The sequence below is a fragment of the Zosterops lateralis genome (assembly GCF_965231275.1).
Source record: "Zosterops lateralis genome assembly, chromosome: 23".
NCBI classification, from domain to species: domain Eukaryota; kingdom Metazoa; phylum Chordata; class Aves; order Passeriformes; family Zosteropidae; genus Zosterops; species Zosterops lateralis.
Genome location: NC_139783.1, coordinates 1,889,146 through 1,905,750, shown reverse-complemented (window position 1 = coordinate 1,905,750; position 16,605 = coordinate 1,889,146).

Genomic DNA, 16,605 nt, shown 5'->3' with positions numbered 1-16,605 from the left:
TTGTGCTGTCTTTTACTGAGCTCCCTGATAATGGTTCTGTTGATCAGTGAAGAGGATTTCACACTGAGGGGCAACAGTGCAGCCTGCTCAGTGGCCCAGCAGCCTCTGGGGGAAAAGCCTTTTCCTGAGATCCAACCCAAAGCTGCCCCGAGTCAGCTCCAGCCGTTCCCTGCAGTCCTGTCCCTGGGCCCCAGAGGGAAGAGGTTCCCACAGCCCCCAGCCAGGGACCCGCTCCCAAGGCTGTTGCCAGGGCAGCCAGGGCTGGCACCAGCTGTGATGCTCGGTTTCCCCGGGCCGGGCTTTAGGAATGGGATTCCCCAATTTCCTGATCCCGCTAAAACCGTGCCGCCCCTCACTGCCCTCCAGCCTCCCACTGAAAGTAAAAAAGGCAAAGACTCCAGGCTTGGATAAGAACAATTTACTGGGCACCGCAACAAGAAAAGGAACAAACAGGAACAGAAACAACAGTGATAAGAGAAGGGGATAACACAAACTATATACAGGGAAATTACAACCAATTACCAACTGGCTCACCCAGCAACGTACTTTATCCTGCATGGGAAGGACACCCTTCTCCTTGGGGGAGAGAGAGAGTCCCTTCCCTGACCCCAGCAATGACCTGATATGGGATCAAATACAATGACAGGGCCATGGCCAGACCATGACGTTCTTCAATCCCACCTCACATCATTGCCAGGGGCAGGGAAAGGGACAGGTTTCCTCCCAGCATGGATCACAGGGAATGTGGGTCACCAGGGTTCTTCCCAATGTGAGTCCTCTGATAGGGGATGAGGTTGGAGACTCAAATTATGCTCTTCCCACAGTCAGGACACTCACAGGGCTTCCCTTACAGGTGACTCCGTTGATGCTTGGTCAAGTGAGAGCTCTGAGTGAAGCTCTTCTCACACTGAGGACACTCGTGGGGCCTCTCCCCAGTGTGGATGCGCCGGTGGGTGACGAGGTTGGAGTTTTGCTTGAAACCCTTCCCACAGTCGGGGCAGCGGAAGGGCCTCTCCTCTGTGTGAATCCGCTGGTGCTTGAGGAGATCTGAGCTGGTCTTAAACTTCTTCCCACACTCAGAACACTCATAGGGCCTCTCCCCAGTGTGGCTCATTTGGTGGATGATCAGCTGGCCCCTCTGGTTGAAGCCCTTCCCACATTCCCCACACTTGTGTGGCCTTTCCTCAGCGTGGGTGTTCTGGTGGCAGATCAGATTGGAGCGCTGGCTGAAGCTCTTCCCACACTGCACACACTTGTAGGGCTGTTCCCTGGTGTGGATCCTCTGGTGGCTGATCAGGTGGGAGCTTGTGCTGAAGCTCATCCCACATTCCCCACACTCATGGGGCCTCTCCCCAGTGTGGATGCGCCGGTGGGTCACAAGGTGGGAGTTGTGCTTGAAGCCCTTCCTGCAGTCGGGGCAGCGGAAGGGCCTCTCATCAGTGTGAATTTGCTGGTGCCTCAGGAGATTGGAGCTGGTGTGAAACCTCTTCCCACACTGGGGACACTCGTAGGGCCTCTCCCCAGTGTGGATCCTCTGGTGTCTGATCAGTTGGGACCTGCAGCTGAAGCTCTTCCCACACTCCAAGCACTTGTGGGGCTTCTCCCCATCATGAAGCTGCTCATGGACCAGCTCAGAGCCCTGGCTGAAGCTCTGTCCACCTTCCTGGAATTGGGTGGGTCTTTCCTCCTCAGAGCCCCCTGAGATGGCTTTAGAGCTCCTCCTCCTGTGGGATCTCTGCGGCTTTTCCTCCCTGTTGGATTCTTGTGCTGTGGATCCGCTCAAAACAGCCTCTTCCACGAGGTTCTGCTGTGTGGATTTGTCCTCCCTGGTCTCCATCCTCAGCTTCTTGTCTGGAGGAGGAAGGACAAGGAGAGGATGAGATTTGCCTCCGTGCCAGAGGGAAGGGGAAGGAGTTTCCCCCCAGTCTATCCCCGGCATGAAGGCGTTGGCAGCAGGGTTGTCCTGCAGCCAGGGGCCGTGATGGGCTGGGAGATGGAGCAGGAGAGAGGGGGAAAGGGGCACTGACTTCCTTCTCACCTGCCTGGCTCTCCCGGGGCATCTTCCAGTTCCTTGCAGCCTAAACTTAAAAATTAAGAATTAAAACTAAAAATGCAGTAGTAAAAAAAACCCCCAAAACAACAGACAGAGTCAGAATACAACCTGACACCCAGTTAGGGGTGTTGGTAGCAGTCCAATCAAACTGGTGCGGCAGTCCTCCTGGAGTTACACTTGTGGTTTTCTTGAAGCAAAGATCTTGTAGAAGGGTGTAGTTTTCCTCTGAAAATCCAGTGATGGTGCAGATGGGTCCAGTGCTCCTCTGGGAATCCAGTGGAAACAGGCTGCTTCTGGTGTGGTAAATATCAGATTATATCCAGGTAGGAATGCTTGGCTCCTCCCTGTGGGTGAAGCATCTCCCAATGGGATGATGTTATTTTATCAGTCATGCAGTGAACATCAATGGCCCATTAACAGAAGATAAGCCCCTGGAGGGAGGATGGGTTGTGGAAGAGATAAAGAACACTGCCCCACCTGGTTTTAACAACTGGCCTATTAACAGAAAATAATCCCTGGAAATATGAGGTATGGGCCATGGAAGAGATAAAGAATACTGCCCCACCTGGTTCTCACAGATGGCAATAGAATACATTGTTTTGGTTCCATCTTGGATTGCATTCTCAGAATGGGCTCCAGGCTCCTTGCCCAGGCTCTCTCCAGAACACGCCCAGGCCAACGCTCAGCACAGAAAAGCCCCGTGAGCAGCCCCAGGCTGGCCCTGGGCAGGCTGGGGGCAAACAGCAGGGCTGGGGCTCTGCAAGGGCCCTGGGGGAGACGGGAAGGAGCAGCAGAGCAGGGGCTGATCCATCCCCACTGCGCTGGACACCCCAGGGCAGCGTCCCAGAGCGTCCTCATGCACCTGCCAACAACATCTCCCCTGGGCAGCCCTGGCCTCTCCCCCAGCTCACACAGGGGCCGCATCCTTGCAGGCACAGACACGGCAGCACTGCCTCAGGAGCCCCTGTTTGCACTGCCCAGAGCAGGCCTCAGCACCCCCATACTGTTGGTGTGCGGAGATGAACCTGAGGGAGCACAAATGTCATCAGCCCCTGGGGCCAGGAAGGGCTGGGCCACAGCAGGGAAACCACTCAGCTTTGGCGTGGCCTCTCAAGTCACACAGAGAGTTTGTTCCCATCAGCTCTGAGTTTCCTGTGCCTCTGCAGACGTTGTCGCTCAGAGCCAGGGCTGCCTGGCAGCCACCCCCAAACTGCCCTCAACATTTCCTTTGCTTCACCTTGGCTTTCTTTACCTTTCCCTGGAAAATATTTCTTCCTGTGGCCTTCCCTTGTTCCCTCCCCTGCAAACAGCCCATCCCTGGTTGTCCTTTCCTCTCTGGCCCCACTCCCCATTGCAGTTCCTGAGTTGGCACCATGGGAACGTCCCTTGGGGAGCAGGATCATCCTCCAAGGGCTTCAGGAATTGTCTGCAGGCTCCTGCAGTGCCTGGGGCTGCTCCCTTGCCAGAGGCACCCCAGGCCAGGGGGGCACATCTGGGCTGCTGTGTCTGGCTGTGGGGCTCCTGTTGTGGGCCATGAGGAGGAGCTGCAGAGGCTCTGCAGGACTGACAGGATGGGCTTTGGGGCTCTCAGGAGAAGCTGAGGGACCTGGGCTGCTGCACCTTCTGAAGAGGAGGCCCAGGCCTCATCCTGACACTGCTGCAAGGCTGCTTTCAGAGAATCACACAATCAGCAAGGCTGGAAATGACCTTGGACATCATCAAGTGCAACCTGTGCCCTGACACTGCCTTGTCTCCCCTGAGCCTCCTCTTGTCCAGGAGAAACAAGCCCAGCTCCCTCAGCTGCTCCTCACAGGACCTGTGTTCCAGAGCCCTCCCCAGCCTTGTTCCCTTCTCTGGACACGCTCCAGCCCCTCCATGTTGTTCCTAAATTGGGGGGCCCAGAACTGGACACAGCACTCGAGGTGCTGCCTCAAGCAGTGCCCAGCACAGGGGAAGAATCTCTGCCCTGCTCCTGCTGGCCACACTGTTCCTGATCCATAGGAGTGCCAGGGCTTGGATGAGGGACATGGTGGGCAGGGCCTGGGGACAAAGTCGAATTTCTGTCAGCCATGAAGGGTGTCTTGGGATTTCTAATAAAAATAAATGAAAAAGTTTATTCTATTCCATCTTTTGGAACCTGGTTGGGGAGGTGTTTTTTCTTTATCTGTTGTATCTCCAGGAGGGAGGGTGCAAGTGCCTTTCTGATAACAAGCCAGCTGTTAAAACCGGGTGGGGCATTGATTCTTATCCCTGTTCACCCTCCCATTCCCTCCATGGGGATCTCTTCTGTTAATGGGCCATTACAGCTCAGCAATGACAGTTAAAAAATTTTTTTGGGGTATTTTTGAATTGTTTTGGTAACAGTGTAGGGATATTTAGGAATTATTTGGGAATGTTCTTGGGAGTATTTTGGGGACATTTTGAGAAGATTCTGGAAATATTTTAGGAACATTTTGGAGACATTTTAGAAACATTCTGTGAATATTTTGGGGGCAATTAGGAATATTTTGGGGATATTTTGATGAAGTTGTTGGCATATTTCAGGGACATTTTGGGAATGTTTTGGGAACACCCCAGCAATATTTCGGGAACATTTGAGACATATTCCAGGGATATTTTGAGGATATTTTGGGGATGTTTTGAGAAGATTCTGGGAATATTTTGGGAATATTTCAGGGGCATTTATGAACCAGTTCACGCACATTATTGGGATTTTTTGGGAAACATTTCAAGGACATTTTAGATACACTCCATGAACACTTGTGGGAATTTTTTGGGAATATTTCAAGGGATTTTAGAAACATGCCATGCACATTTTTGGGAATATTCTGGGGACAGCTTGGGGAATTAGAGTATCATTCCCCACACATTTTTTGGAATTTTTCTGGAATATTTCGGGGACATTTTAGGCACCCTCGCTGCAGAACTTTGGGAATTTTTTGGGAACATTTCTGGGGAATTTTCTCTCACCTGTCTCCAAATTACCCCAAAATATCCACAAAATTACACAAAAATTACCACAAAATTCCCCAAAATATGTACTCACAAAATGCCAAATTTACCACAAAACATCCTCCAAACTTCTCCCAAAATTACACCAAAATTAGCCCAAAATATCTTGAAAATATCCCTAGAATTACCCCAAACATCCACAAAATACCCCAAAATATCCAAAAAATTACACCATGAACCTCAAATTACCTCAAAACATCCCCAAAATTACCCCAAATTAACCCAAAAAATCTCAGCAAAATTATCTCAGACCAAAATTAGCTCAAAATAGTCCCAAAATATTGCCAAAATTACCCCAAAATATTCCTCAAATTTACTCCAAAATTTTTTGAAAATAACCCCCAAACATCTCCTAAGTTACCCAAGGGGGTCTGGGAGGTGGGGGGAAAGAGAGGAGGAGGGGCAAAAATAGGTCTGGGGTGTCACAGGGGGATTTTGGGGGGTTCTGAAGGTTCCAAAATGGGTCTGGGGGTGTCCCAGGGGGGTCCTGGAGCATCCCCAAATGGGCCTTGGGTCTCTGGGTGTCCCCAAATGGGTCTGGGGATTCCCAAGTGTGTCCCACCCAAGTGTCCTCACATGGGTCTGGGACAGAGTCCCAAGGGGTTCCAGAGAGGTTTTGGGAGTCCCCAAATGGGCCAGGGGTCTCAGAGGGTCCTCAAATGGATGTGGGGGTGTCCCAAGGGGGTCTCTAAGGAAATTGGGGGTGTCCCAAAGGGCTCCCCAAATGGGTGTGGGGGGGTCCCAGGTACCCCCAAAGGGTCTGGGGTGTCAGGAGTGCCCCAAATGCGTCTGGGGGAATCCCAGGGGAGTCTTGGGGGTCTCAAGTGTCTCCAAAAGAATCTGGGGTCCCCACGAGGTACCCCAAATGGGTCTGGAGGTGTCCCAAGGAGGGCCTAGAAAAGTTTGGGGGGGTCCCAAGAGGGTTTTGGGGGGGATCCCAGTGAGGTTTTGGGACTCCCCAAATGGGTCTGGGGGTTCCCAAGTGTCCCCAAAAGAGTCTGGGGTCTCCCAAAGAGATTTCAGGGGCTCCCAGGTGTGTCCCAGGTGTCCCCAAAAGGCTCTGGGGTCTCCCCCCCTTTACCTTGGGTCACCTGGGCAGGGGCTTGGGCAGGATCTTTCAATCACTTGCTACACTTGGGACTTGGCCCCTGCTTGACAAAAAGGCTGATGGAGCTCACAGGCTCCTTCCGGAGAGCAGCTGGCCCTGCAGGATTCCTCTGGGCAGGAGAGTTCCTGCAGTCACAGACTTGCTTTTGATCAATATCATGGCCTGAGCATGGAGTTGGCTTTTTCCCTGCAGTGAATTTAATATTCTGGGTTCGTTTTCCAAAACTCTCTGTCAGAGAGGGCTCACTGAAATGATTTCTCTGCTCCCAAGACATGCAAATTACTTTCTTTTGACATTTTTTTACCCTTTTCCCTCTTTGTTGTTTATACAAGAGTTTGGTTTTCACTGTTGAGCTGCAGGCTATCCCAAAATACGCCAGGACTTTGGAGGAGTGGTTTTATGGAGATGATGGCTCTGGGCTGGGAGCCACACTTCCCAGCTCTGGCCCCAACTTTAGTACCTGCTCTACAGAAATCAACGTTTCCCAAACAGACACCTTGGGTTTGGAGTTGCCCAACTCAAGGCCATCAAATGCTGCTCTTCAGAGCCTGCACATCTTCCCCCTAAAATCAGATGGAGATAAATGGGTCAAATCTTTCCAAGAATCTCTTTGAACACAGCACCTCAAAATAGAAAGCCTTACTTTCCCTAAGAGAATCTATTTCCAACTAATACCTCTTTCCCACAATGAAAATAATCTGATGATCTATAAAAAGCAGTTTTTTGTCCAAAGTATTGCCCTTTAAATTTTATCAGCACTACCACTGATAAGAAAAAGATAAGATAAGAGATAAGAAAAAGTTCAAAAGGAATGACTGTAAATTTGCTGAGTCATCATGGAGTCAAAAGAACTGGAACCAGATTTGGGGTGAACGAATGGGGCATTAAACTTCCAAATAAATTTTTGCTGAAAAACAGACTTTCACCTTAAAATACAATTATTTAAAAAAAACAAACCCAAAACAACAACAACAACAACAAAAAAAAAAAAAAACTAAAGGAAGGGAAAATTGACAAAATTAAGACCTGCAAAACTATCAATGACTCTGCTGACTGAGCTCTCCATTTGATCTATCCTTTAAGTTATTTTCCCAAAGGATCAGCACAGAGCCTGCCAGCAGCAGTAACCTCCTGTGACACACAAAATTATGTTGCAATCAGGAATTCTTTCAAGGGCTGCAGCCCAAGCACGTACCTGCTTTCAAAGGAAACTGTGCAATTCAACTACCTACAGGCACTAAACAGAGCTGTGGGGTTTTAATTGTGGGACACCTTGACGGCAGGAATAAGACTTTTCTTACATGAAAGGAGATGGAAAAGAGGATACTGTTTAAAAAATGCTGATGAGTACTTTGAGAGATCAAGTGCTAAGTGACTGTGGTATTTGACACCTTTAAATTACCTATACCCCCTTTCAGATAATCTGGAAAATCTTTGAGGCTGATTATGGGCTGTGATAAATTTATTTGAATTACACTTTTCAGACATTAAGCATTTATAAAATACTGATAAAAGTCATGTAATGTAAACAGTATCGAAGAAGAAAACTGCAAAATCATCAGAGACAAGCATATGCCCCTGCAGAAGACTGGCAAAGTTCTCAAAGGTGAAAAACTTTACTGACATGGGAAGAAAAAAAAAAAACCCTAATTCAATTTTACACTCTTGAATGGTTCAAATTCAAAATTCAGAGTATAGGTTGGAAAATCCACCAAGAAAGTCTGCTCTGGTAAAACTCCTGGAGTTCAACAAGCACCTAGAGACTTTCAGCAATCCATCCACAGGTTTTGAAAACCAATCCACAGGGACTGAGAAATCCAGAGACAAGTCTGTTCCAGGGTCTTTGCAGCCTTTGCTGGGAAATCCATGGCCAGCCCCAAGGCCCTGCAAGACCCAGTTATCAACCATCTAAACTTCACACCCTCAACTTGCAGCTGCTCATTTCCCCAGAAACTGAGTTCATTTCTCTTCAGTGCATGCACAGATAGCCATGGCAATGAAGCATAAAAGAGAAGAATATCTCCCAAGGACCGTCAGACAAGTAAAAACCACTACAAAATTCCAACACTACAACATTTGTATTTTTAATATCCCTAGTAAAGAACTGCTATACCTATCCCCAAAATCTTTGCCTAAAAGCCCTTTAATTGCAAATTTACAATAATTTGTAAAAGGGGAGAGGGGGTTACATTCCAAGGGAGACTCCGGTCTTCCTTGGCAGATCCCTGTCTATTCAAACCAAAACAGAGCCCAAGTTCCCTGAAGTAGGAGTTGGAGGAGGAGAGTATTGGAGGTTCCGTTTGATCCTTTTTTTTTACTGATTTTTTCTCCGTAAGTTGGTGGGAGACTAAGCACTGAGTGATTATGGATGCTTGACCAAAATACAGAGGTGGCCAAAAGTCAGGAGGGGGAGATAACGTGAGTTTTGGGGCAGGAAAAAGGACAGGGCTGGGGGCAGCTTCTCTCTCTTGCTCTCGGTGTCGGGGAGAGGACAGCCAGGCTGCTGCTTGCTGTGGGAGGAGTTTGCTGCCACCACCAAAGTGCAGTCCTGTGAAATCTGCCAACCCCTGCTCATGTGCCCAGGAATTCTGAGCTCGTCTCCCCCTGCCCTGCTGGGCCAGCCCCATCCCGCTGCCGCCGTTTCTTCGGCGCTGCCTTGAGGCTTTTTGCTGCTCTGTGACCCCACACTGCCCTGCCCTGCTGGGACATCCCTGCCATTCCAGCTGCCACTGCACAGCTTCTGATCCCATCCACCAGCCTGGGATTTTTTCCACTGTTCCAGCTTGGTGCTCTCAGGGTCCCAAGAGATTGGACTGCCCCGGGCTTTGTGAAACAATGCCTCCCAAGGTTCCTGGTTGTGTTTGCTATTAATGCTGCACTTGTTGTTGTTTGTTTGCCTTGTTATATATACTAGTAAAGAACTGTTCTTCCTAACCTCATCCCTCTGCCTGAAAGCCCCTTTCCTCTTCTAAATTATAATAATTTGGAGGGAGGGGGTTTGAATTCTCCATTTCTAGGGAGGCCCTGCCCCTCCCCAGCAGATCCCTGTCTTTCAAACGAAGACAGCCTTTCATGTGTCCCCAGTACTCCTAGCATGCATCCTTGTAATTCCTTCCATCTGTTCATTTAGCACAGTCCTGGTGTTCTGTTAGGCCAGGAGACCTGTTAGAAACAACTGTGTAGTTCTTGGCTTTCACACTTATACCCTGGCTTTTGCAAATTATTTTGACAGACTGCAGTTTGTAATCTCTTTTAAACAGCTTTTGATATAGTCTAATTTGTCACCCTTTAGCAGTTAATACCCTAATCCCTGTGGAGATTGCATATTCCAGTGTGATAAATGTATTATAGTTTATGGTATTGCAAAATATTGAAATAGAGTATATTATAAAACTATAAATATATAGTATAAAGACAATATTCATAAACAAATATAAATACAAATATAAACAACAATAGAAATATACAATTTAATAGATTATTTAAATATTAAAAAATTAAAATGTGCTAATTATCTTTGCAGAAGTGACTATGGTTGGGAAATAATGACTGATGCCTGTATTTCTGTAACTGACTGACAATAGTGAAATGGTGAATGCTGATTGAAAGAAAAACGTTGGCTAAAATGTCTGGATGATAAGATAACATTGAAAAAAAAAACCCAGGCAAGTAACACAGAAAGAGCCAGGAGGAATCCACCACCGACCCTTTGGCCATCAATAACTGCCAAACCACAGACCAGGTGACCTCGAGAGGAAATAAAACACAAAAGTCTCAAAATCACATCTGCATTATGGCACATAATTTAGGAAGATGAGGTCAGGGGTCGAACTAAGCTAGAGAATTGCCAGAAAATGTGCACACAAAGGAATGTTTAAATGTGTATAGTCTTCATGAATATGCATTTGACCAATAGTCTTGGGTTACAATGCAAGATGGAACCAAAAGTTTGTATTCCATTCCCATCTGTTCAAACCAGGTGGGGCAGTGTTCTTTATCTCTTCCATGGCCCATCCCTCATAACTCCAGGGATTATCTTCTGTTAATGGCCCAGCTGTTAAAACCAGGTGGGGCAGTGTTCTTTATCTCTTCCACAACCCATCCTCCCTCCAGGGCCTTATCTTCTGCTAATGGGCCATTGATGCTCACTGCATGACTGATAAAAGTAAATCATCCCATTGGGAGATGCTCCTCCCACAGGGAGGAGCCAAGCATTTCTACCTGGATATAAATAGACATTCCCCCCCATCAGAAACAGCCTGTTTCCACTGGATTCCCAGAGAAGGACCAGACCCATCTACACCACCACTGGACCTTCAGAGGAAAACTACACCCTTGCGAAGGATCATTGCTTCAAGACAACCACATCTGTCATTCCAGGAGGACTGCAGCCACGAACACCCTGACTAACTGGGTGTCAGGTTGTATTCTGACTCTGTCTGTTGTTTTGGGTTTTTTTACTACTGCATTTTTAGTTTAATTTTTAGTTTTTTAGTTTAGGCTGCAATGAAGAGGAAGATGCCCCGGGACAGCCAGGCAGGTGAGGAGGAAGTCAGTGCCCCTTTCCCCCTCTCTCCTGCTCCATCTCCCAGCCCAGCACGGCCCCCGGCTGCAGGACAACCCCACTGCCAACACTGTCCTGCTGGGGATGGACTGAGGGGATTTCCTTCCCCTTCCCTGTGGCACGGAGGCAAATGCCATTTTTTACTTGTCCTTCCTCCCGCAGACAAGAAGCTGAGGATGGAGACCAGGAAGGACAAACCCCCACAGCCAAACCTTGTGGAAGAGGCTGTTTTGAGTGTCTCCACAGCACAGGAATCTAATGGGGAGGAAAAGCCCCAGAGATCCTGCAGGAGGAGGGGCTCCAAACCCATCACAGGGGGCTCTGAGGAGGAAAGACCCACCCAATTCCAAGAAGGTGGACAGAGCTTCAGCTGGGGCTCTGAGCTGGTCCATGAGCAGCTTCATGATGGGGAGAAGCCCCACAAGTGCTTGGAGTGTGGGAAGAGCTTCAACTGGAGGACCCACCTGATCAGACACCAGCGGATCCACACTGGGGAGAGGCCCTACGAGTGTCCCCAGTGTGGGAAGAGGTTTCAGAGGAGCTCCAATCTCCTCTCACACCAGCGCATTCACACTGATGAGAGGCCCTTCCACTGCCCCGACTGCAGGAAGGGCTTCAAGCACAACTCCACCCTCGTCAACCACCGGCGAATCCACACTGGGGAGAGGCCCTACGAGTGTCCCCAGTGTGGGAAGAGCTTCACCCAGTGCTGTAACTTGACAAGACACCAACGGAAGCACCGGTAAGGGAAGCCCTGAGAGTGTCCCGACTGTGGGAAGAGGAGGAGTGAGTCTCCAACCTCATCCTCCAATAATTGACCCACATTGGGCAGAACCCTGGAGACCCACATTCACTGTGAGCCACATTGGGAAGACACCTGTCCCTTTCCCTGCCCCTGGCAATGTTGAGAGGTGAGACTGAAGAATGTCAGGGACTGGCCATGGCCCCTTCACTCTATTTGATCCCATATGAGGTCATTGCCACAGCCAGGAAAGGGACTCCCTCTCTCTCCCCCAAGGAGAAGGGTGTCCTTTCAAGGCAGGAGAAAACACGTAGCTGGGAAGAGCCAATAGGTGTTTTTGTAGTTTTCCCTGTGTATAGTTTGTCTTATCCCTTCTGTTATCACTATTGTTTCTATTCCTGTTTGTTCCTTATCTTGTTGTTGTTGCCAGTAAATTCCTCTTCTCCCAGCCTGAGGTCTTTGCCTTTTCTACTTTCAGTGGGAGGCTGGAGGGCAGCCAGGGGCGGCACGGTTTTAGCAGGAGCAGGAAATTGGGGAATCCCATTCCTAAAGCCCGGCCCGGGGAAACCGAGCATCACAGCTGGTGCCAGCCCTGGCTGCCCTGGCAACAGCCTTGGGAGCGGGTCCCTGGCTGGGGCTGTGGGAACCTCTTCCCTCTGGGGCCCAGGGACAGGACTGCAGGGAACGGCTGGAGCTGACTCGGGGCAGCTTTGGCTTGGATCTCAGGAAAAGATTTTTCCCCCAGAGGCTGCTGGGCTGCTCAACAGGCTCCCAGGGAAGGCTCACAGCTCCAGGGCTCTCTGAGCTCCAGCAGCCTTTGGACAGCGCTGCCAGGCCCAGGCTGGGATTGTTGGGCTGTCCTGTGCAGGGCCAGCAGTTGCACTCCAGGATCCTGATGGCTCCCTCCCAACTCAGCCCATTCTGGGATCCCTTCTGGCATCCCCTGGCCCTGGCCATGGGACTGCAAATGGTTGCCATGGCAAGGGAGTCTGGCCCCAGGCCTGAGCTGGGATGCTCAAGAGCCCTGTGGGCAGAGGCAGTCCCAGCCATGCCATGGGCACATCCCAGGGCACCTTGGGCTGCAAAGGCACCCATCTGTCACAGGCACTCACGGGGGCTCCACGGTGACACCCCAGGAGTGCCCAGGCTGCCAAAGAGCCGGGATGTCCCAGACACTCCCAGGGCTTCCTGTCCTGGGCACAGTGGGAGCTTCAGGCAAAAGCTTCATTTCTTCATTGGAGAATCTCCTGCTGCATCCTGAGGTGGAGAAATGACCCACTATGGATCCTCAAACCCCTCCAAGATTCCTAGACTTTTAAAATTCCACCTAAGAAAAAAAACTTAAAGTGGCTGGATCCAATCCTAGCCCCAGACTTTGTCAAAAGTTTATGTGTTAAAGACAGGGCAGGTGGAATTCAACCAAAATGAATTTTGTCCTACGGGAGAAACAATGGAATACTAGATACATTTTATAAATATAGCTATGACTGATTCAGATCTGGATTTGACAGAAAGATTCATTTACACCACAGAGTCAATAAAAAAAGAGCGTAATTTACTCCACATATAGGAGCTATAACAATTATTAGAACATACAGACCTAGGAAGCAATTTTTAAGAAAACAGGACCCTGTTGGGGCTTTTTGAGGCCATTGCAGGCAGAGCCTCCTGCTCCAGCAGGAACTGCCTTTCCTGTGCCAGGCCCAGGGCAGATCCCGCTGCAGGAAAAGCCCCAGGCCAGCCCCAAGACAGGGAAGGGCTCGGGCACAAGTGCAGAGTGCCGTGCTGGGAGCTGTGCCAGGGAGAGCCTGAGGCACCAAAGGCACCTTGGCCGCAGCAGCTGCTTCCAGGCCATGGCCACAAGCCTCCCTTGGCAACCCGGCCTGGTGGCCACCACTGCAGAGCTGCTGCTTCAGGGCTCATTTCTGCCTGGCCTCTGCCCCAGCCCACAGAGTGTCACCTCAGCCCTGACTCTGGCACAGCTGCTGGGCCTGAGCCCTGCAGAGCCTAAAGGTCACCTGTGCCCCCCTGGCTCTGGCAGCCCCTGGGGCAGGGGGGAAAGGCCAGAGCAGGGGCTGCCTTTGGCTGCTGGATGTGGGCTCCAGCAGAGACAAGGAGGAGTCAGGGGAGTGGATGGAGGGCAGTGAGCAGCCCCTTGTCCCCGTGCAGTCCTGGAATGGTTTGGATGGGAAGAGCTCTGCAGTGCTCATCTCATCCAAACCCCTGCCATGAGCAGGGACATCTTTCAGCAGATCAGGTTGTTTAGAGCCCTGTCCCAGCTGGACTGGAATGTTTCCAGGGATGGGACATTGTCCACCTCCCTGGGAACCTGTCCTGGTGGATCACCAACCTCACCATCAAAAAATTCCTCCTTATCTCTCCTTATCTGAACTTCCCTTCCTTTAGTTTAAAAACACCACACTTTGTCCTTTTGGGACAGGCCCTACTAAAACCTTTATCCCCTATTGCATTCCAAATGAGCTGAGTTTCCATGGCAATGGCCAGGCCAGGTGACCCAGGTGTGGTGTCCCAGGGAGGGCTGCCATGGAAACAGTGGCCAGCCCTGACCCTTTCTGTCTGCCTGAGCTGCCTTTGGCCCTGGCAGTGGCGTTTGCTGCTGGTCCCGCGGCGCCTGAGCAGCCAGCGCGGCACAGGGCAGGTGGCCATGGCACAGCCCCCAGCAAGGGATCCCCTCTGCCTCTGGGCACTGACACCAGCCCTGAGCAAGGGGCCCAGGCAGTGGGCTCAGGGCAGTGCCCGTGGCCACAGCCCCTTGCCATGGCCCAGGCCAGCTGGGCATGATGATCCACCCTCACTCCTGGCCCAGGCCAGCCTTGCACTGCCCTTCCCCACTGCCTGTCTGCACACAAGCACTTCCAGGCCTCTCTGCATTGCCCTTGCCCTCACTCTGGGCTCACTCACACACCTCCCAACAACCCACCTGCAGCTTGGAGCTGCAAGGAGTTCAAAGCTTGTCTGGCCTTCAGCAGTTGGTCTAATTCTGCCTTCAGCCAACTCTGGATTTGTGTTTCTTGCAGAACTTCCTGTGTGTCTAAATCATTCCTTGCATGGTTCTGCCTTGGGGAAGGGGAACCTCCTTGGTGACACCTTGGCCTTGGCACACACTTGAGGAGATTGTCTGTTTTCACTGGGGATACTCAGGAGTTTTAGATTGCTTAAAAAAATAAAAAAAGAAAAACCCTATGTTGGCTGAGTGCCGCCAGTTTTTCAAGCAAAGCAGGTCCCAGGTGAGTGAGGAGAGACAGGATGGGGTTTGGAAATGTACAGCAAGGTTGTCCACACTGGGCCAGAGCTCAAGGCACAGCTTCTCTGAGCAGGGCAGACCTCCTTGGGAGAGACTGTGGATCAATATCAGTCACTGAATGCGTCAGTCACCGCTTCTCTAAAGAGAACAGTAATAAAATACCTCCTTTCAAATAGAAATATGTATTTCTTTGAAGCTCTTGGAAACTTTTCTCCATAACTGCAGGAAGAAAACTTCCTAATGAACTGCACCAGAACAGAGGGAAATCAAGGCACAGCCATGGTTTGTCAGCACTTGTTTGATCCTAATGAGTCCCGTGGTGCATTTGGAGTTGAGCCCTGGAACCTCAGGGCCTGAGAGGAGATTGCACAAACCTTTCCAGGAGTCAAAGTCAGGAGAAATACCCAAAGTGTCTGGAAGCATTAATGGTTCCCCTTGAAGTCCATCCCCAACACAGACTCCTTATGGAGTCCTTGGAGGTGAGACTTGGAGGCCAGGATTGCACAAAAGCTTCTCAGAGATTCAGTGTGGGAGGGAAAATCCAAAGTACCTTAAACACCTTGAGTATCTCAAAGCATTAATGAGCCCCACTGAGTGTCAATGCAAAGCTCCCAAGGGACTCATTAAAGCAGATAATTGGAGGCCAACTATCACACACAGCACTCAGACTCAGTGTCAAAAAGTAGTTCCTTAATAAACTTTGAGTAGTGTGAAGTGCTAATGAGCCCCACTGAGTGTTGTTACTGACTCAGAATCCCAAGGGACTTGTTAAAGTAGATAATTGGGGCCATGATTGCACAAACCTCTCACAGAGTCAGTTTTAAAAGGGAAACTCCAAGTACCTTAAAATAACTAAAGTATCTTGAAGCATTAACGAGCCCCACTGAGTGTCATTACTGACAAACCCTCTCAAGGGACTAATTACAGCAGATAACTGGATAGCACAAACCTCTTAGAGATTCCAAGGCAAAAGCAAAACCCAAAGTCTTTTGAAAAACCTGTCACCACTGCCTGCAGTTCTCTGTTCTGCCTGGGGCCTGGGGACACTTTCTCTCTCCTGTCCCTCAGTGGGACCCATTGAAACTTCAGAAAACTTTGGAGCTGGATTCTGACTTGGAGCTCTTAAGTGGTTTCTTTATCTCCCTCTCAGGGACTGATGTTCAGGGCCTCAGCACAAGCCCCGAGAGGGTCATTAAAGTCCTTGTGCTGTGTCTGTGCTGTTGAGCTGGGCTGGGCTCCTGGCACAGAGGCAGCTCCTGGCAACCAAGAAGAGCTTCAAAACCACATTTCTCTTGATGAGCAGCTCTTCTCCCAGCCCAGCAGGGCTGGGGCACTGCCTGCAGCCACCCTGGGCACAGCACACAGGCACAGAGAGCTTCAATCACTCAGGGCTGGGAAGGGGCTCAGAAGTGCCTGCGGGAGAATCACTCCCAGCCCTTGGCACAGGAACCTCTGGCTGCAGGACAATGCAGCTGCAGCTCCTGCAGTCCTCTCCTAAAGCTGGAACATGCCAATGCCTACAGACTCTGTGAGTACATTCTCTGCTTGTCTCCTGTGTAGAGCAGCCAGGGGTGCCCAGGGCTGTCCTGCAGAGCAGGGTCCTGCAGCCCAGGGCGCTGTGCTGGGGCAGGGACTCTGCTGCCTGCCAGGGACAGCTCTCAGCCAGCCCTGGGAGCTGCTCCCAGCACTGGGGGACAAGATCTGGGTGGAAGGAGACAGCTGGTAAGGCTTGGAAGTGTTCTCCTTGTGTAGTGAGGATGCTGCAGTGTTCAGGACTGTACTCAGAATTATATATAACTCCAGAAAATTTCCAAGTACGTTATTCAAGGAGCACAGCAAGGCAGGGGCTGCTAAAACAGGG